Raw genomic sequence first — 9,982 nt, 5'->3', positions numbered from 1 at the left:
GCAGTCACTGTGAACATACATTACTGATCCTGAGTTACCTCCTGTATTATACTCCAGAGCTGCACTCACTATTCTGCTGGTGCAGTCACTGTGTACATACATTACATTACTGATCCTGAGTTACCTCCTGTATTATACTCCAGAGCTGCACTCACTATTCTGCTGGTGCAGTCACTGTGTACATACATTACTGATCCTGAGTTACCTCCTGTATTATACTCCAGAGCTGCACTCACTATTCTGCTGGTGCAGTCACTGTGTACATACATTACTGATCCTGAGTTACCTCCTGTATTATACTCCAGAGCTGCACTCACTATTCTGCTGGTGCAGTCACTGTGTACATACATTACTGATCCTGAGTTACCTCCTGTATTATACTCCAGAGCTGCACTCACTATTCTGCTGGTGCAGTCACTGTGTACATACTTTACATTACTGATCCTGAGTTACCTCCTGTATTATACTCCAGAGCTGCACTCACTATTCTGCTGGTGCAGTCACTGTGTACATTACATTACTGATCCTGAGTTACCTCCTGTATTATACTCCAGAGCTGCACTCACTGTTCTGCTGGTGCAGTCACTGTGTACATACATTACTGATCCTGAGTTACCTCCTGTATTATACTCCAGAGCTGCACTCACTATTCAGCTGGTACCGTCACTGTGTACATACATTACTGATCCTGAGTTACCTCCTGTATTATACTCCAGAGCTGCACTCACTATTCTGCTGGTGCAGTCACTGTGTACATACATTACATTACTGATCCTGAGTTACCCCCTGTATTATACTCCAGAGCTGCACTCACTGTTCTGCTGGTGCAGTCACTGTGTACATACATTACATTACTGATCCTGAGTTACCTCCTGTATTATACTCCAGAGCTGCACTCACTATTCAGCTGGTGCAGTCACTGTGTACATACATTACATTACTGATCCTGAGTTACCTCCTGTATTATACTCCAGAGCTGCACTCACTATTCTGCTGGTGCAGTCACTGTGTACATACATTACTGATCCTGAGTTACCTCCTGTATTATACCCCAGAGCTGCACTCACTATTCTGCTGGTGCAGTCACTGTGTACATACATTACTGATCCTGAGTTACCTCCTGTATTATACTCCAGAGCTGCACTCACTATTCTGCTGGTGCAGTCACTGTGTACATACATTACTGATCCTGAGTTACCTCCTGTATTATACTCCAGAGCTGCACTCACTATTCTGCTGGTGCAGTCACTGTGTACATACATTGCATTACTGATCCTGAGTTACCTCCTGTATTATACTCCAGAGCTGCACTCACTATTCTGCTGCTGCAGTCACTGTGTACATACATTACTGATCCTGAGTTACCTCCTGTATTATACTCCAGAGCTGCACTCACTATTCTGCTGGTGCAGTCACTGTGTACATACATTACATTACTGATCCTGAGATACCTCCTGTATTATACTCCAGAGCTGCACTCACTATTCTGCTGGTGCAGTCACTGTGTACATACATTACTGATCCTGAGTTACCTCCTGTATTATACTCCAGAGCTGCACTCACTATTCTGCTGGTGCAGTCACTGTGTACATACATTACATTACTGATCCTGAGTTACCTCCTGTATTATACTCCAGAGCTGCACTCACTATTCTGCTGGTGCAGTCACTGTGTACATACATAACATTACTGATCCTGAGTTACCTCCTGTATTATACTCCAGAGCTGCACTCACTATTCTGCTGGTGCAGTCACTGTGTACATACATTACTGATCCTGAGTTACCTCCTGTATTATACTCCAGAGCTGCACTCACTATTCTGCTGGTGCAGTCACTGTGTACATACATTACTGATCCTGAGTTACCTCCTGTATTATCCTCCAGAGCTGCACTCACTATTCTGCTGGTGCAGTCACTGTGTACATACATTACATTACTGATCCTGAGTTACCTCCTGTATTATACTCCAGAGCTGCACTCACTATTCTGCTGGTGCAGTCACTGTGTACATTACATTACTGATCCTGAGTTACCTCCTGTATTATACTCCAGAGCTGCACTCACTATTCTGCTGGTGCAGTCACTGTGTACATACATTACTGATCCTGAGTTACCTCCTGTATTATACTCCAGAGCTGCACTCACTATTCTGCTGGTGCAGTCACTGTGTACATACATTACATTACTGATCCTGAGTTACCTCCTGTATTATCCTCCAGAGCTGCACTCACTATTCTGCTGGTGCAGTCACTGTGTACATACATTACATTACTGATCCTGAGTTACCTCCTGTATTATACTCCAGAGCTGCACTCACTATTCTGCTGGTGCAGTCACTGTGTACATACATTACATTACTGATCCTGAGTTACCTCCTGCATTATACTCCAGAGCTGCACTCACTATTCTGCTGGTGCAGTCACTGTGTACATACATTACTGATCCTGTATTATACTCCAGAGCTGCACTCACTATTCTGCTGGTGCAGTTACTGATCCTGAGTTACCTCCTGCATTATACTCCAGAGCTGCACTCACTATTCTGCTGGTGCAGTCACTGTGTACATACATTACTGATCCTGAGTTACCTCCTGTATTATCCTCCAGAGCTGCACTCACTATTCTGCTGGTGCAGTCACTGTGTACATACATTACATTACTGATCCTGAGTTACCTCCTGTATTATACTCCAGAGCTGCACTCACTATTCTGCTGGTGCAGTCACTGTGTACATACATTACTGATCCTGAGTTACCTCCTGTATTATACTCCAGAGCTGCACTCACTATTCTGCTGGTGCAGTCACTGTGTACATACATTACTGATTCTATAGTCTCCTTCCTCTTCCTCGGTGTCTCGGGGGTCTCTGACACCTGTTATCACCCGTCGTCTGTCTGTTCCTACCCTGCAGACAGTCAGTGCTGCAGGCGATCCTTCCTTCCTTCCTTATGGCTCCTAAATTTGCACAATTTTTACTTTGTTTTTTTATTGTATAACAATTTTTCTTTTTTAACCCTTTCTTTTATTTGCTGAATATTTCTTCTGCTTCATTTAAATAGATCCCCATTCCTATGACTGGGAATAATCGCAGTAAACGTCTCTGATCCCCGTGAATCTGGGTCACTGGAGCCGGTCACACAGCGCAGTGCAAGGACGAGGATCCCCCGAGGAGCGCTGCGGGGAGCGGAGAATACATCAGCAGCGGGGACGACATTATTACACCTGCAGATGGCGCCACAGAGCGGCCCAAGGGTGCGACCTTCCACGTCTGCCAGGATCTGACGCGTGACTCACAACCGCCACTATCAGCTGAGGACGAAAAACCACACAACAGTGAGAAAATAAAGCCGTACTGCTGTAACCAGAAAAAAAAACTATTGTAATGACGCGAGTAATGCAAATAAAGACATCTGCAACAACAAATGTACAAGAATATAACTACTATAATACTGCCCCTATGTACAAGAATATAACTACTATAACACTGCCCCTATGTACAAGAATATAACTACTATAATACTGCCCCTATATACAAGAATATAACTACTATAATACTGCCCCTATCTACAAGAATATAACTACTAGAATACTGCCCCTATATACAAGAATATAACTACTATAATACTGCCCCTATATACAAGAATATAACTACTATAATACTGCCCCTATATACAAGAATATAACTACTATAATACTGCCCCTATATACAAGAATATAACTACTATAATACTGCCCCTATCTACAAGAATATAACTACTAGAATACTGCCCCTATATACAAGAATATAACTACTATAATACTGCCCCTATATACAAGAATATAACTACTATAATACTGCCCCTATCTACAAGAATATAACTACTATAATACTGCCCCTATATACAAGAATATAACTACTATAATACTGCCCCTATATACAAGAATATAACTACTATAATACTGCCCCCTATGTACAAGAATATAACTACTATAATACTGCCCCCTATGTACAAGAATATAACTACTATAATACTGCCCCTATATACAAGAATATAACTACTATAATACTGCCCATATATACAAGAATATAACTACTATAATACTGCCCCTATATACAAGAATATAACTACTATAATACTGCCCCCTATATACAAGAATATAACTACTATAATACTGCCCCTATGTACAAGAATATAACTACTATAATACTGCCCCTATATACAAGAATATAACTACTATAATACTGCCCCCTATGTACAAGAATATAACTACTATAATACTGCCCCTATATACAAGAATATAACTACTATAATACTGCCCCCTATGTACAAGAATATAACTACTATAATACTGCCCCTATATACAAGAATATAACTACTATAATACTGCCCCTATATACAAGAATATAACTACTATAATACTGCCCCCTATGTACAAGAATATAACTACTATAATACTGCCCCTATGTACAAGAATATAACTACTATAATACTGCCCCTATATACAAGAATATAACTACTATAATACTGCCCCTATGTACAAGAATATAACTACTATAATACTGCCCCTATATACAAGAATATAACTACTATAATACTGCTCCTATGTACAAGAATATAACTACTATAATACTGCCCCTATATACAAGAATATAACTACTATAATACTGCCCCCTATGTACAAGAATATAACTACTATAATACTGCCCCTATGTACAAGAATATAACTACTATAATACTGCCCCTATGTACAAGAATATAACTACTATAATACTGCCCCTATATACAAGAATATAACTACTATAATACTGCCCCTATGTACAAGAATATAACTACTATAATACTGCCCCTATGTACAAGAATATAACTACTATAATACTGCCCCTATGTACAAGAATATAACTACTATAATACTGCCCCTATGTACAAGAATATAACTACTATAATACTGCCCCTATGTACAAGAATATAACTACTATAATACTGCCCCTATGTACAAGAATATAACTACTATAATACTGCCCCTATGTACAAGAATATAACTACTATAATACTGCCCCCTATATACAAGAATATAACTACTATAATACTGCTCCTATGTACAAGAATATAACTACTATAATACTGCCCCTATATACAAGAATATAACTACTATAATACTGCCCCCTATGTACAAGAATATAACTACTATAATACTGCCCCCTATATACAAGAATATAACTACTATAATACTGCCTCCTATGTACAAGAATATAACTACTATAATACTGCCCCTATATACAAGAATATAACTACTATAATACTGCCCCTATGTACAAGAATATAACTACTATAATACTGCCCCTATATACAAGAATATAACTACTATAATACTGCTCCTATGTACAAGAATATAACTACTATAATACTGCCCCTATATACAAGAATATAACTACTATAATACTGCCCCCTATGTACAAGAATATAACTACTATAATACTGCCCCTATGTACAAGAATATAACTACTATAATACTGCCCCTATGTACAAGAATATAACTACTATAATACTGCCCCTATGTACAAGAATATAACTACTATAATACTGCCCCTATGTACAAGAATATAACTACTATAATACTGCCCCTATGTACAAGAATATAACTACTATAATACTGCCCCTATGTACAAGAATATAACTACTATAATACTGCCCCTATGTACAAGAATATAACTACTATAATACTGCCCCTATGTACAAGAATATAACTACTATAATACTGCCCCTATGTACAAGAATATAACTACTATAATACTGCCCCCTATATACAAGAATATAACTACTATAATACTGCTCCTATGTACAAGAATATAACTACTATAATACTGCCCCTATATACAAGAATATAACTACTATAATACTGCCCCCTATGTACAAGAATATAACTACTATAATACTGCCCCCTATATACAAGAATATAACTACTATAATACTGCCTCCTATGTACAAGAATATAACTACTATAATACTGCCCCTATATACAAGAATATAACTACTATAATACTGCCCCTATGTACAAGAATATAACTACTATAATACTGCCCCTATATACAAGAATATAACTACTATAATACTGCTCCTATGTACAAGAATATAACTACTATAATACTGCCCCTATATACAAGAATATAACTACTATAATACTGCCCCCTATGTACAAGAATATAACTACTATAATACTGCCCCTATGTACAAGAATATAACTACTATAATACTGCCCCTATGTACAAGAATATAACTACTATAATACTGCCCCTATATACAAGAATATAACTACTATAATACTGCCCCTATGTACAAGAATATAACTACTATAATACTGCCCCTATGTACAAGAATATAACTACTATAATACTGCCCCTATGTACAAGAATATAACTACTATAATACTGCCCCTATGTACAAGAATATAACTACTATAATACTGCCCCTATGTACAAGAATATAACTACTATAATACTGCCCCTATGTACAAGAATATAACTACTATAATACTGCCCCTATGTACAAGAATATAACTACTATAATACTGCCCCTATGTACAAGAATATAACTGCTATAATACTGCCCCTATATACAAGAATATAACTACTATAATACTGCCCCTATGTACAAGAATATAACTACTATAATACTGCTCCTATGTACAAGAATATAACTACTATAATACTGCCCCTATATACAAGAATATATCTACTATAATACTGCCCCCTATATACAAGAATATAACTACTATAATACTGCTCCTATATACAAGAATATAACTACTATAATACTGCTCCTATATACAAGAATATAACTACTATAATACTGCTCATATATACAAGAATATAACTACTATAATACTGCTACTTATATACAAAAATATAACTACTATAATACTGCCCCTATATACAAGAATATAACTGCTATAATGCTGCTCCTATATACAAGAATATAACTACTATAATACTGCCCCCTATATACAAGAATATAACTACTATAATACTGCCCCCTATATACAAGAATATAACTACTATAATACTGCTCCTATATACAAGAATATAACTACTATAATACTGCCCTCTATATACAAGAATATAACTACTATAATACTGCCCCTATATACAAGAATATAACTACTATAATACTGCCCCTATATACAACAATATAACTACTATAATACTGCCCCTATGTACAAGAATATAACTACTATAATACTGTCCCCTATATACAAGAATATAACTGCCATAATACTGCTCCTATATACAAGAATATAACTACTATAATACTGCTCCTATATACAAGAATATAACTACTATAATACTGCCCTCTATATACAAGAATATAACTACTATAATACTGCCCCTATATACAAGAATATAACTACTATAATACTGCCCCTATATACAACAATATAACTACTATAATACTGCCCCTATGTACAAGAATATAACTACTATAATACTGTCCCCTATATACAAGAATATAACTACTATAATACTGCTCATATATACAAGAATATAACTACTATAATACTGCTCCTATATACAAGAATATAACTACTATAATACTGCCCTCTATATACAAGAATATAACTACTATAATACTGCCCCTATGTACAAGAATATAACTACTATAATACTGCCCCTATAAACAAGAATATAACTACTATAATACTGCTCCTATATACAAGAATATAACTACTATAATACTGCCCCCTATATACAAGAATATACTACTATAATACTGCCCCTATATACAAGAATATAACTACTATAATACTGCCCCTATGTACAAGAATATAACTACTATAATACTGCCCCTATATACAAGAATATAACTACTATAATACTGCCCCTATATACAAGAATATAACTACTATAATACTGCCCCCTATGTACAAGAATATAACTACTATAATACTGCCCCTATATACAAGAATATAACTACTATAATACTGCCCCTATATACAAGAATATAACTACTATAATACTGCTCCTATGTACAAGAATATAACTACTATAATACTGCCCCTATATACAAGAATATAACTACTATAATACTGCCTCTATGTACAAGAATATAACTACTATAATACTGCCCCTATATACAAGAATATAACTACTATAATACTGCTCCTATGTACAAGAATATAACTGCTATAATACTGCCCCCTATGTACAAGAATATAACTACTATAATACTGCCCCTATATACAAGAATATAACTACTATAATACTGCCCCCCTATGTACAAGAATATAACTACTATAATATTGTCCCTATATACAAGAATATAACTACTATAATACTGCCCCTATATACAAGAATATAACTACTATAATACTGCCCCCTATATACAAGAATATAACTACTATAATACTGCCCCCTATATACAAGAATATAACTACTATAATACTGCCCCTATATACAAGAATATAACTACTATAATACTGCCCCCTATATACAAGAATATAACTACTATAATACTGCCCCTATATACAAGAATATAACTACTATAATACTGCCCCTATATACAAGAATATAACTACTATAATACTGCCCCCTATATACAAGAATATAACTACTATAATACTGCCCCTATATACAAGAATATAACTACTATAATACTGCCCCTATGTACAAGAATATAACTACTATAATACTGCCCCTATATACAAGAATATAACTACTATAATACTACCCCCTATATACAAGAATATAACTACTATAATACTGCCCCCTATATACAAGAATATAACTACTATAATACTGCTCCTATATACAAGAATATAACTACTGTAATACTGCCCCTATATACAAGAATATAACTACTATAATACTGCCCCTATATACAAGAATATAACTACTATAATACTGCTCCCTATATACAAGAATATAACTACTATAATACTGCCCCTATATACAAGAATATAACTACTATAATACTGCCCCTATATACAAGAATATAACTACTATAATACTGCCCCCTATATACAAGAATATAACTACTATAATACTGCTCCTATATACAAGAATATAACTACTATAATACTGCCCCCTATATACAAGAATATAACTACTATAATACTGCCCCCTATATACAAGAATATAACTACTATAATACTGCCCCCTATTTACAAGAATATAACTACTATAATACTGCCCCTATATACAAGAATATAACTACTATAATACTGCCCCCTATGTACAAGAATATAACTGCTATAATACTGCCCCTATATACAAGAATATAACTACTATAATACTGCCCCTATGTACAAGAATATAACTACTATAATACTGCTCCCTATATACAAGAATATAACTACTATAATACTGCCCCTATATACAAGAATATAACTACTATAATACTGCCCCCTATGTACAAGAATATAACTACTATAATACTGTCCCTATATACAAGAATATAACTACTATAATACTGCTCCCTATATACAAGAATATAACTACTATAATACTGCCCCCTATATACAAGAATATAACTACTATAATACTGCTCCTATATACAAGAATATAACTACTATAATACTGCCCCCTATATACAAGAATATAACTACTATAATACTGCCCCCTATATACAAGAATATAACTACTATAATACTGCCCCCTATTTACAAGAATATAACTACTATAATACTGCCCCTATATACAAGAATATAACTACTATAATACTGCCCCCTATGTACAAGAATATAACTGCTATAATACTGCCCCTATATACAAGAATATAACTACTATAATACTGCCCCTATGTACAAGAATATAACTACTATAATACTGCTCCCTATATACAAGAATATAACTACTATAATACTGCCCCTATATACAAGAATATAACTACTATAATACTGCCCCCTATATACAGGAATATAACTACTGTGATGATGTGATATTGTGCGGTTGTGTATAACTTTGTGTAGGTCTGTATTTTATCCATGGTTCACTGTCCATTCTGTGTAT

Source organism: Anomaloglossus baeobatrachus, chromosome 5, assembly GCF_048569485.1.
Source record: "Anomaloglossus baeobatrachus isolate aAnoBae1 chromosome 5, aAnoBae1.hap1, whole genome shotgun sequence".
NCBI classification, from domain to species: domain Eukaryota; kingdom Metazoa; phylum Chordata; class Amphibia; order Anura; family Aromobatidae; genus Anomaloglossus; species Anomaloglossus baeobatrachus.
This window is presented reverse-complemented; position numbering follows the sequence as displayed.